This window comes from Schistocerca piceifrons, chromosome 2 (assembly GCF_021461385.2).
Source record: "Schistocerca piceifrons isolate TAMUIC-IGC-003096 chromosome 2, iqSchPice1.1, whole genome shotgun sequence".
Classification (NCBI taxonomy): Eukaryota; Metazoa; Arthropoda; class Insecta; order Orthoptera; family Acrididae; genus Schistocerca; species Schistocerca piceifrons.
Window position 1 is genome coordinate 545779942 of NC_060139.1, and position 14216 is coordinate 545794157.

Genomic DNA, 14216 nt, shown 5'->3' on the forward strand with positions numbered 1-14216 from the left:
AAAAAAACAAAAAAAAACAAAAAACGAAAACACACACACACACACACACACACACACACACACACACACACACACACTCTACATTCAGTTATTCAGTTCTGTACAAAAAATAGAGTTGCCAACAATTGGTGTAGCACTTGAGCAGGAGTCAATAAGTGGCTAAAATACTCAAATTTTTGGGTGTGCATATTGATGAACACTTGAACTAGACGAATCATATTACTTAGCTTCTCAGACAATTAAGTCAGCTACTTTTGCTCTTCGTATAATTGCTAATCTTGGAAACAAACTTATCAGCCTCCTGGCATGTTTTGCGTATTTCCACTCAGTAGTGTTGCACGGAATAATTTTCTGGGCTAACTCATTAATTGATTGCGAGCAATAAGAATAATATGTGATGTTCTCCCACAGACGTCATGTAGGTACCTCTTCAAGGAGCTAGGCATGTTAACTGTGCCATCACAATACATAATTTCGAAAACGAAATCCGTCGTAAGTAACCAAACATAATTTGAGAAGAACAGAAATGTCCTTACCTACAACAACAGAGGAAAAAATAACCTTTATCTCACCATATTATAGTGTCAATGGCTCAGAGAGGAGTTCAATACGCAGCGAAAAAATATTTCATCATTTGCCCTGTAACATAAACTGTCTGAAAGGCAGCGAAGCAAGTTTTAAATCTAATCTAAAACAGTTTCTCCTGGACAACTCCTTCTATTCCTTTAACGAATTTCTGCTTAGAAACTGGTAGCCTGTTTTTCAGTGTAGTCGCATGAATAGAAATAAAATGATAATAAGTTCATTATTGTATACAGTAATTACGTATACATATCCTGTAAACTGACTCGTTCTACATCATTCCGATGAAAGAATCAGTCAAATGATCTATGGAACATGTAACTAATTAACTTGTCTCCTTCCGATTTTCATTTCTTCGCTCACATTAGTCGCTGGCTATGAAGGCACCATTTTGGCTCAGACGACGGGTAAGAGAGTAAGGAGCTGACAGAAATCACATGTGCCTACCTTCAATTACTTGGGTATTGGAAAATCCGCACCACGCTACGACAAATGTCTGACGGAGGGTGACTACGTAGAGAAGTAGCTCGAAGATGTTGCTAAAGGTTGCGAATTGAATATTTTTGATTTTGACCAAGGTATCAATTTCGCGAGAGATTGGATGATACCATGAAATTATTTCTGCGGATATAGGTACAAGAGAATGTGTGTGTGCAAGTTCATTGTTCCAATAGTGTGAGTGCATGCGTGCGCGCGCGCGCGCGCGGTGTGTGTGTGTGTGTGTGTGTGTGTGTGTGTGTGTGTCTTCACGTGTGTTGTACGTATGCGTGTACGCGCAGGCGGAGACGACTTGTTATCGATGTATTTGCTTGACAATTTCTTCTCAAAAAGTTGCGCTATGCAAATGGAGAAGAAATACAGAGCAAAGGTTTTGTAACACTTTAAAACATACCTTACTTCTCCTTTTCCAACAAATCAGGATCTGAGTTAAGAGCCTGAGAATCGTAACAAAACTAGAATTAAAATCGTCGTCGGAAATCACCAATCGTTAGTGAGAAGGATATACGGCTTGCATCAATCTCGTTTATAGCCCATAGAAAAAGGGTCGGAGACAGTGCGTTATAAAACTTGTTTCCCTAAATAGCACTGTAGTTGGAACGGAGTACGATTTCCCCCTCAGACGGTTCTCTCTTTTCACGATGGGCTGATAAAGAGTGGGAGGTGGCCTCGCTAAACACCGCCCGCCCACAGAGGGACACCACGGAGGGGGTTGCTCGGGGCAGATAGCATCGCGGCACGCCGGCCGCAGCAGGTGTGTTCAGTGTCTGTCCCGGGCGGTCCCTGTTCGGGTGCGAGTCTGACACACAACCGCAATCGGAACGAAACTCATATCGGAGAGTGCGCCAGCAACTGACAAGTCACATAAGCAATTTGTAATACGAATGTAACGGAAGTCTGCAAACACATTTACAGGCAACTATTACCAACATCTTCAAATGACAGCGTCACTAAATATTGGGAGGGTACGTTCGAAGGTGATGATAGGATTCATTATAAACGGAATTCCTGTCTAAAATGGATGTCAAAAAATGCCTTGAACTTCATGGCACGCTGCCACGAGTGTGGATAAATTCTTCGTCTCTTAAGAGTAACTAATAACGTTACAACTGCTCCAGCGGGCCGCCACTGTAGTCCAGCGTGTTCAGTCAGAAGGTCAGCTGCCCTCTGTAATTAAAAAAACTGCGTTAGTGGTTCAACGATGAACTTGAATGGATGTCATGGGACTTCCGCTCCCAAAAAATGCAACGAACCATAACGAACAAAATGAGATAAAAAATAAGTGGTAGCGTTGTTGACGAGAATTCAAACCGTTTCGGATTCGAGCGCAACTACTGCTTAAATTTTGAATATTAAAAAAAGTCAGCAATTGCGACCGAAGACTTCTGACATGAGAAGTAGCCCTCGTTCTACGAATGGGCGGAGGAGTGGATGGACGTTCAAGGCGGTCTCTTGCCCTTGGGGTTGGAAAATTCCTAAAAGACGGAAGAATCAGCAATTATCAACGGCACGAGGATGCAGAAGGCAATACAAAGCACTGAATTAAATATGCATCCACAAGATATGTTGCCTGTAATTGAGAACAAATCATGAAGATCTCTCCATTGGCAAAAGATTCTGGCTTAGTCCCTCATTTGGATCTCCGAGAGTGGACTGTCAAGAGGGAGAAGGCCATGAGAAAAAGATGGAATAACTAACAAAGGAATGACTTTACACGAGTTCGATTGTGGAATGTCAGAAGCTCGAACGTAGTAGGAAAACTATAAAAACTCCAAAAGGAAATCGTAAGGCTCAATCTAGATGTAGCGGAGGTCAAGGAAGAGAAATGGAAATAAGATAAGGATTTCTGGTCGAACGAGTATAGGATAATATCAACAGCAACGGGAAATGGTACAGCTGGAGTAGGTTTCTTTATTAATGGGAAGGTAGCGCAAAGGCTGACCTACTACTAACAGTTCAGTGATAGTGTTGTTCTCATCAGAATCGACAGCAAACAAACGCCGGCAATGATAGTTGAAGTATACAAGCATAAAATGAAGAAATAGAGAGAAAGTACACTCCTGGAAATTGAAATAAGAACACCGTGAATTCATTGTCCCAGGAAGGGGAAACTTTATTGACACATTCCTGGGGTCAGATACATCACATGATCACACTGACAGAACCACAGGCACATAGACACAGGCAACAGAACATGCACAATGTCGGCACTAGTACAGTGTATATCCACCTTTCGCAGCAATGCAGGCTGCTATTCTCCCATGGAGACGATCGTAGAGTTGCTGGATGTAGTCCTGTGGAACGGCTTGCCATGCCATTTCCACCTGGCGCCTCAGTTGGACCAGCGTTCGTGCTGGACGTGCAGACCGCGTGAGACGACGCTTCATCCAGTCCCAAACATGCTCAATGGGGGACAGATCCGGAGATCTTGCTGGCCAGGGTAGTTGACTTACACCTTCTAGAGCACGTTGGGTGGCACGGGATACATGCGGACGTGCATTGTCCTGTTGGAACAGCAAGTTCCCTTGCCGGTCTAGGAATGGTAGAACGATGGGTTCGATGACGGTTTAGATGTACCGTGCACTATTCAGTGTCCCCTCGACGATCACCAGTGGTGTACGGCCAGTGTAGGAGATCGCTCCCCACACCATGATGCCGGGTGTTGGCCCTGTGTGCCTCGGTCGTATGCAGTCCTGATTGTGGCGCTCACCTGCACGGCGCCAAACACGCATACGACCATCATTGGCACCAAGGCAGAAGCGACTCTCATCGCTGAAGACGACACGTCTCCATTCGTCCCTCCATTCACGCCTGTCGCGACACCACTGGAGGCGGGCTGCACGATGTTGGGGCGTGAGCGGAAGACGGCCTAACGGTGTGCGGGACCGTAGCCCAGCTTCATGGAGACGGTTGCGAATGGTCCTCGCCGATACCCCAGGAGCAACAGTGTCCCTAATTTGCTGGGAAGTGGCGGTGCGGTCCCCTACGGCACTGCGTAGGATCCTACGGTCTTGGCGTGCATCCGTGCGTCGCTGCGGTCCGGTCCCAGGTCGACGGGCACGTGCACCTTCCGCCGACCACTGGCGACAACATCGAAGTACTGTGGAGACCTCACGCCCCACGTGTTGAGCAATTCAGTGGTACGTCCACCCGGCCCCCCGCATGCCCACTATACGCCCTCGCTCAAAGTCCGTCAACTGCACATACGGTTCACGTCCACGCTGTCGCGGCATGCTACCAGTGTTAAAGACTGCGATGGAGCTCCGTATGCCACGGCAAACTGGCTGACACTGACGGCGGCGGTGCACAAATGCTGCGCAGCTAGCGCCATTCGACGGCCAACACCGCGGTTCCTGGTGTGTCCGCTGTGCCGTGCGTGTGATCATTGCTTGTACAGCCCTCTCGCAGTGTCCGGAGCAAGTATGGTGGGTCTGACACACCGTTGTCAATGTGTTCTTTTTTTCATTTCTAGGAGTGTATATCAGAATAATACTGGACGGGTAATTCAGTATGTAAAAGGAGATGAAAATCTAATTGCCATGGGGGACTGGAACGAGGTTGTAGGGGAAGGGATATGAAAGGGTTATGGTAGAATATACATTTGGTATTTAGAGTGAGACAGGAGAAACACTAATTGAGTTCTGAAATAATTTCAGATGGTAATAGAGAAAAAAAAGTTTAAAAATCACGCGGGTAGAAAGTATACTTGGAAAAGACCCGGAGAAACAGGAAGATTCCAACTGGATTACATCACGGTCAGACAGAGATTCGTCTGGAAGGATCAGTGTAGGAGGATGTGGGGTACAAAAGTACAGAGGAAAAGTAAGATGCTTTGCAACTGAAGAAGAGCGAACGTCTCTAAAGGGGTAATCACAGAAATTGGACAGAAAATTATAGGTACAAGTCAGGTAACTGCAAAGAAACCATGGGTAACACAAGAAGTACTTCAGTTGATCGACGAAAGAAGGAAGTACAAAAATTTCCAGGCAAAGACAGGATTACAGCAACATATATTCGTTAGGAATGAAATAAATGGGAAGTGTGCTGGGCAACCAAGGCGAAACAGGTGCGGAAAAGATGTGAAGGAACAGAAATTGAAATGATCGTCGGACGGATTGATTCAGCAAACAGAAACATCAAAACAACCTTCGATGAAGATAAAGGCAAGGATGGTATCATTTAGAGCGCAAAACGTAGAGGACAGAACAGGTAGACGTCTATGAGGGGAAGGACTTGTCGGAACAAGAAACTGGAGTCGATATGGAAGACATACGCGATCCAGTAATTGAGGCAGAATTTAAAAGGCTTCTGGAAGATCTGGGGTATTGCAAGGCGGAAGGTACAGATAAAACTCTATCGGAGTGAGTTTCTAAAATTTTGAGGAGGAAACGGCAACCAAATGACTATTCAATTTGCAGTGTACAAACTATGAGACAGGTGATGTAGCATCAGACTTTCAGAAAATGTCATCTAGGTCAGAAAAGGCTGATAAGTACGAGAACCATTGCACAGTCAGCTTAACAGCTCATGCATCCAAGCTGCTGACAAGAATAATATACAGAAGAATGGAAAAGAAATTTGAAGATCTGTTAGATGACGATTAGTTTGACTTTAGGAAAGGTAAGGGCATCAGAGAGGCAGTTCTGACGTTGCAGCTGATAATGGAAGCAAGACTGAAGAGAAATCAAGACACGCTTACGGGATTTGTCGACCTAGCAATTAGTGTCTGAAGATGTAAAACTGTGCAAGATGTGCGAAACTCTGAGAAATGTAGGAGTAACCTGTAGGGAAAGACGGATGAGTTACAATATGCAGAAGAAGCAATAGGGAGTACGACTGGAACACCAAGAGCGAGGCGCTAAGATTATAAATGGTGTAAGAAAAAGAAAGTTTCAAGATTGAAATTAAAATTCAAGCTGAAAACATATCAATGATAAGATTCGCTGATGACATTACTATCCCCAGTGAAACTCAAGGATAACTGCATAACCTGTTGAACGGAATGAACAGTCTAGTGAACACAGAATATGGACTGGAGAAGCCGGAAGAAGTAATGAGAAGTAGCACTAATGAGAATAGCGAAAAACTTTATAGTAAAATTGGTGATAACCAAGTAGAGAAAGCCAAGGAAACGGCTACCTTTATAGCCAAATAACCCACGAAGGATGAAGCAGGGAGGACGTAAAAAGCGGATTGGCACTCGCAGGAAAGGCATTCCTGGCCAAGAGAAGTCTACTAGTGTCAAAGATAGGCCTTAAATTTTGAAGAAATTTCTGAGAATGAACGTTCCCAACACATTAGTTTATGGTAGTGAATCATGGAGAGTGGTAAAACCGTAACAGAATAGAACGGAGCGTTTGAGATGTAGTGCAACAGAGGAATGTTGAAAATTAGGTGGACGATAAGGTAGGAAATTAGGTTCTCCGCAGAATGGGAACATATGGAAGACACAGACAAGAAGATGCGACAGGATGAAAGGATATGTGTTAAGACAACAGAAAATAACTACCCCTGGTACTAGAGGGAGCCGTAGAGGGTAAAAATTGTGAGGGATTGAGATACTGATCTTTAGGACTGTGCGGTGCTCCTTGGCTGTTGCTAATGGAAACTCGTTCAAAACATACAGTAGGTTCTGCGGGATCGAAAATGACGCTGTCCTTTAAGAAGTTTGTTTGCAAAATCTGAACCATGGAGTTTATTTTGAAAGGTACTATACCACACGAAACTACTGTCCACATTCGTGTTTCGGTTTTAAGTCGACCGTGTGTGAGGCGTGCGACTACTGTTCCTTCCGTCGCAACTAAACGTCGATTCATCGCTAAACAAAAATCCTGAAATCAACTTGTCCTGAAATACCTTTCATCTGATGCTATCTCCTTCCTAAATATTGCTGCACTCGTTGGTAATAATAGGAGTACAACCCGCGCACATACATCCCGTGTAATACTCGTTGGTGTGGAACGCCCCGTTAAGCAGAAAATCTTCTGCGACTACTTATTGAATTCCCATCATTGGCTCATAGGATATGTAAACAGGCAGAATACGGCGCTGACGTCGCCAACGCCTATATAAAACAATAAGTGTCTGGCGTAGTTGTTAGATCGGGTACTACTGCTACAATGGCAGGTTATCAAGATTTAATTGAGTTTGAACGTGGTGCTGTAGTCGGCGCACGAGCGATGAGACACAGCACCTCCGAGGTAACGCTGAAGTGGAGATTTACCCGTACGACCATTTCACGGTCGCTGCTGCCGGAAAAAGATCCTGGAAGAACAGGACCAACGACGACTGAAGAGAATCATTCAACGTGACAGAAGTGCAACACTTTCGCAAATTGCTGCAGATTTCAATGCTGGGCCATCAAAAAGTGTCAGCGTGCGAAACATTCAACGAAACATAATCGAATGGGCTTTCGTAGCCGATGGCCCAGTCGTGTACCCTTAACGACTGCACGACACAAAGCTTTACGCCTTGCCTTGGCCCATCAACGCCGACATTGAACTGTTGATGACTGGAAACTGTCGCCTGGTCGGACGAGTCTCGTTTCTAATTTTATCGAGTGGATGTATGTGTACTGGTATGGAGACAACCTTATGAATCCATGGACCCTGTATGTCATCAGGGGACTGTCAAGCTGATGGAGGGTCTATAATGGTATGGGGTGTGTGCAGTTGGAGTGATATGGGACCCCTGATACGTCTAGAAGTGACTCTGACGGATGACACGTACGTAAGCATCCTGTCTGATCACCTGCATCCATTCGTATCCTTTGTGCATTCCGACGGACGTGAACTATTCCAGCAGGACAATGCGACCCCCCACGCGTCCAGAATTGCTACAGGGTAGCTCCAGGAACACTCTTTTGAGTTTAAACACTTCTTCTAGCCACCAAAGTCCTCAGACATGAACATTATTGAGCATATCTGGAATGTCCTGCAATGTGCTGTTCAGAAGAGGTTTCCACCCCATCGTACTCTTACGGATTTGTGAACAGCCGCGCAGGATTCATGGTGTCAGTTCCCTCCAGCACTACTTCAGACATTAGTCGATTCAATGCCACGTCGTTTTGCGGCACTTCTGCGTGCTTGGGCGTGCCCTACACGATATTAGGCAGGTTACCAGTTTCTTTGGCTGTTCAGTGTATATACAGTATCGTTGTGATATCATAATGTAATCCTCCTATCTATATTATTCTATATTTGCGTTACCTGCACTTTTATACCAGTTTAGATTATTATATTTTTATACACATTTACACATCTCTGAGATGTCACCATTTTTCCTTTTTCCATTACACTCACTTTAGCGTTTATATTATCTACTAGCGAACCCAGCAATGCTTCGGAATTGCTAAGTATTAGGGAAGTAGATATACGTCCTGATCTGAACTACCCTGGGAATTGTGTCGGGACGCAAATTTCGGCTCCCCGTATTGACTTCACCCACTTTGAAGGGATGGAACTCGAAATTATAACACATCATTGAGAATATGAATGAAAAAGAGGCCTTTTGTTTCGTTATTGCTTGTTATTGTTTTTAAAGATTTTTAATTTTTTATACAGTGTTTCAAAACTTTAGAATATATATTTTTCGTTTTTTTCGGATGCTATGTGGTAAGAATATGAACTGGTTTTCTGAACTACTAGTTCTTAAAACACTCTGATCATAAGCCAATTGCAATGTAATTGAATGTCTGACCTTGAGCCTTCTTTACTGTTACTGTAAACGAAACCTTGATATGTAAACGAATTCGCATAAAACGAACGAATGAAGCGGTTGGAAACTCTGGTATACGGGGTATGAGAGAGACCTTTCCAGCTGCTCGGCCAGCGTTTTAGTTGCTTAATGACATTATTTAACGTAGTTTTAAACCGCGAGCGAAAGGCATTATGAAGTTTCGGACGATTTAGGTAGCATAGAAGCATTCCGAATATGAATCAATTAGCCCTTTCGAAATATACAGATTTCTGTTAAAATCGGCTTTGAGAAAGAAAACGAAATCGTACATTTTTACAACACATTATTTGCTTTCTCGCAGTCGACTCTAGCAGGAAACCTGCAAATTTCTGTTTAAAAAAACGTATAGTACATGAGAGTTCCAATACACTGATCAGCCAGAGCATTATGAGTACCAACCTACTATTGCTATGAACCTGTTCAGGTGATAACAGCGTTACCTGGCAAAGAATGACATCTGGTAAGACACAGGCATGGCGCGTGTAACGTCATTGATCGTCCTGTCCGTGTGTAGAATTTGGAAGGCGCACGATCTATCTGAGTATCACCGAGATCAGATTGTGATGGCCCGGACGCTCAGCACGAGCATTTCGGAAACTGCACGACTTGTCGAGTGTTCAAGGGTGCTGTGGTGAGTGTATTCAACACATGGCGAAACCAAGGTGAAACCATGTCCAGACGTCATGGGGTTGGGCGGCCACACCTCATTACACATGTCGGACGTCGTTAACTGGGAAGACTGGTGACACAGGACAGGCGGCGAACTGTGCTGGAACTAACATCAGACTTTAATGCTGGACAGAGAATACAAGTGTGTCTGAACAAATAGTGCACCGCACACTCCTAACGATGGCACGCAGCAGCCGACGACCCTTGCATGTGCCGATGTTAACACCACGACATCGGCAGCTATGTCTGAAATGAGCACGCGGCAGTCGGAACTGGACGTTGGCGCAGTGGCAGAACGTTGCATGGTCTGATGAATCCCAGTGCCTTCGTCATCAAGCCGATGGAAGGGCGCAAATCCGCACTGGGGGTCGGGGACAAGCCCGCGGCGGCCCATCATGGTCTGGAGAACATTCAAGTGAGCGTCCATGGGTCTCACGGGGTCTTGCAAGATCCCACGACGGCCATGGAGCGTCGTGCACTGGTTGCAGACCAGACGATAATGCGTGTGAATTCTTAAGGGACCAAGCTGCTGAGGTCATCTGTCCCTAGACATAACCACTACTTAAACTAACTTATGGTAAGAACAACACACACACTCATGCTCGAGGGAGGACTCGAACTACCGGTGGGAGAGGTCGCGCAATCCGTGACATGCCGCCTGAAACAGCGCAGCCACTCCGCGCGGCGGCGATAATGTTTCCTGACGGCAATCGCATTTTTCAGCAAGATAAAGCGCCATGTCACAAGGTCATGAGTATGATGGAGTGGTTAGAGGAACACAGTGTCGGGTTCCAGTCGATGTGCTGGCCCTCCAACTCGCCAGAACTGGACCCGGTCGAAGATATCTGGGATGTGACTGAAAGTGGCGTCAGAGCTCATCGCCCGCCTCCCCGGAATTTATGGAAATTGTGTGTGTGCAGATGTGGTGCCAGCTCCCTCCAGCGACCTACCATGGCTTCATGCCACGACGCATCACTTCTGTTATCTGTGCCAAAGGTGGACGTACCGGCTGTTAGGTAGGTAGACGTAATGTCGTTACTGGTCAGTGTATATCTGCACAGATTTTTCCTATTTCTATATATCGAGTCAGTTTTTTCCAACATGTGTTAGTAACTTTCAGAACCGTATGCTGGATACAGCACAATTTGTATCTTTGATTTGTTTTTCGTAACACGCATCTACAGTATGTTTGGTAAGCCTTTGATTTGTTTAAGTTAGCTGGCAGTCACTTATAACTAAGGTTTCACATCTGACATACCACCTCGTAAGTTTGTTCTTTTGATGTTCAGCGGCTCTGATGGAGCTGTTTTAACATTTTCATATTAATTCACATGACATTAACGTAAATATTATATGAACTTTTCTACGTATTAAGTTATACCACGTCATATATAAATGATTTTGTTCTATGATTTCTTGTTGTTTCAGTTTTTTCTCTGTATACGTATAATGTTATGATTGCTGTGAACCGAAACAAGTGCGATATAGGTCATATAGACCTCTGCATATCATGCCACGGACTCTACGAGCGCCGACAGTGTGGAACTTAACTTCGTCTATTCGTTCACTTGTAACGCTGTATCTAGTAGCCCACAGATTGATTCTGTTTCCGGCTTCTAGAATATCTTCAGTACAATTTCACATCATCGCTTGGTAAACCAAATAACTCTGTATGGTGTATCGGAAGAGCGAATGTAGCGTTCAGAATATCTCAGCGATGTTTGATAGGAGCGTTATTTTGTCGATGTACCTAAATCTCATAGTAAACAATATCTGTAGGTCTCTGAGGGTATTTGCAGAGAACTTAGTAGTATACGGGAAGATCATATCATCAGATTGGTGAGAAGACTGATATATGACCCTCAATGAATGCAGTGCAGTAAGCATAAACAGACGTTGTGACACTATACGATCGCTAGCCTATACAACTGTCGAGCAGTCACTAGAATTATTCACAAATGTCAAGCACCTGTGTGTAACGATTTAAAGTGGCACTACTACGTAGATCTAGCAGAAGGTAGATTGAGACTTATCGGATGAATACTAAGAAGGTAAAGCAATCATCAGCCCAAAAGATGGGTTGAGTACCGCGATGCTTGCCATGGTTCTGCAGGTGGTGGTGTGCCGTTGCCTTCCTCTGGCATTCGAAATGACTTACCCAGACAGGTATAAGGGGACCTACAGTTTAACGCAAGCTCCTAACCACGGAGCAACTCAATATTTTTCACATCAACGGACTTTGGCTGAGGTGAAAGAAGCGGTAGGTGACAAGAAACCCCTAGCACCGACTGGGGTTCCCAAGGAAATGTAATTCACTCACAAAGGAAGCCGTCTTCAAAAATCATGTTCAACCAATCCCTCAGTATTATTCGCCGGTCCATGGCCCTTAATACGTAGGATTAACAGAGGAGATAGGGAAGATTAAGAAATGAGCTGCGCGTTCGTCAGTTTAGTCAGAGCGGGCGTCACATAAATGTTCAGCGAACTGCAGTTCGGGATGTCACAAGAGAGGAGACGCTTCTTGCTGGCAGTCTTACCCTGAAATTTTCTCTCTGCAGCGGAGTGATCGCTGACATGAACTTTCAAATGGTTCAAATGGCTCTGAACACTATGGGACTTAACATCTGAGGTCATCAGTCCCCTAGAACTTAGAACTACTTAAACCTAACTAACCAAAGGACATCACACACATACATGCCCGAGGCAGGATTCGAACCTGCGACGTAGCGGTCGCTCGATTCCAGACTGTAGCTCCTAGAACCGCTCGGCCACTCCGGCCGGCACATGAACTTTCATGCGGATTAAAACTCTGTACCTGAGAGAGACTAGAGCTCGGGACATGTGCCTTTCGCGAGCAAGTGCTCTACTATCTGCGCTACAGGTATATTTCCACCAGTAGATCGTTGTTCAGCTGCTGGAGCACTTGCCCACGAAATATAAAGTTCTCGAACTTGATTTTCGGTCCGGCACACAATTTTATTCTGCCAGGAAGTTTCAGGGAGTTCTAGTTCAGTTACTGTAAGCATTTTCTGGATGCATTTCCGTATTTGGCTAGGAAAATTTAGGGAAATTCTGGAAAAAATAGAGAAATACAGGCTTTACGTAGAGGTGTTAGTAAGACAGTAATTGAACGCACCATCCGCAGTGCAAGAGAGGATGGGATATGAATTCTTTACACTATGTATCGTTCGACGCACAACGTACTATGGTTTGTGGGGTGCAAATAGAATTGTACATTTTGTGTATATTTTCTCGTAATTAGGATATTAATTTCTGTTACTTGTAGATGGTCCACTTAAAATGCCTGTTATGAACATACCAAAGATGTTTAATTGCTAGAAGTTGTTAATTTAATTATTAATTTCATTATTAAAGTCAATAACCAAACGAAGGAAACATATGCGATTAAATCATAAACGAGTAATATAAAGGCAAGACAGTGCACAGTTTAATTTGTAAGGACAAATCACATTCTACAGTCCTCAAATAAAGCTCCTGTTTCATATATTCTTGCTATGCGGACACAGCTACCGAATTCGAGAAACGTAGCAAGTGTATGTTTGACAGTAGTAAGACAAGTGCCATTAGTAAATTAACTTCCGGTTGGCTGTTCAAAATATGTATACAACCACACTTTAATGGTGATATAACTTCTCTATGTAAATTCGAAGACTTGTCATACCGTGACTTCAGCTTCTTTATCCCTTCATCAAAGAGTGATACCGCCTGGCCCTTCAGTCAGTTGTTGAGGCCATCCTTAACCTCACCGTCGGTCGTGAAGTGCTGCGCAGCCAGCTAAGCTTTCATCTTGAGGAGGAGATGAAAGCCAATTGTCGCCAGGCCTCAACTATAGCGAAGATATTGAAAAATCTCTCAGCCAAAAAGTCTCAGTTTTTCCTTTGTTCAGTCCGCAATATTGGGTCGCGCATTGCCGTGAAATAGAATGAATCCTTCGGTAATTACCCCATGTCGAATGTTTTGGATTGACCTCCGGAGATTCGTTAAATTCTCGAAATAAACGCGCGATGTCACAGTAATCTCATGAATTACTTGGGTGAAATATGTTATCAAAATTCCATTGCGGGAAACTGTAGCCACCATTTTGCGGTTTGACAACGACTGCCTGTATTTTTCGTCATGCGTAGAATGAGTGTGCATCCACTGATTGAACTGTTCCTTCCTTTCAGAGCTCATCTAGTACATCCATGTCTCCAGTCAGCATTCCTTTCAGAAAATCCTCCTCCTCTCCATGGTAGCGATGAAGGCATGTCATGGTCGAACCCATTGTTACCGTTGTGTAACCATCGATTAGACGTTTTGGTACGCATATAATACTATTTGTTTATGGTTCATATAAATTTTTATAATTTTTTGTTTTAAAATTTTCGCATATTGGTACTATATTTTCCGTATATGTAAAGTGTACTATACTGGAGATTGAGGTTCCTTGTATTGTATGTGAGTAATGTATTTATTACGTTAAATAATTTTCTGATGACATTTTGTATTTAAAAATATTTGTGTATGTAAACTGTTCAGGTTCTACATCTACATCCATACTCCGCAAGCCAACTGACGTTGTGTGGCGGAGGGTACCTTGAGTACCTCTATCGGTTCTACCTTCTATTCCAGTCTCGTAGTGTTCGTGGAAAGAAGGATTGTCAGTATGCCTCTGTGTCGGCTCTAATCTCTCTGATTTTATCCTCATGGTCTCTTCGCGAGATATACGT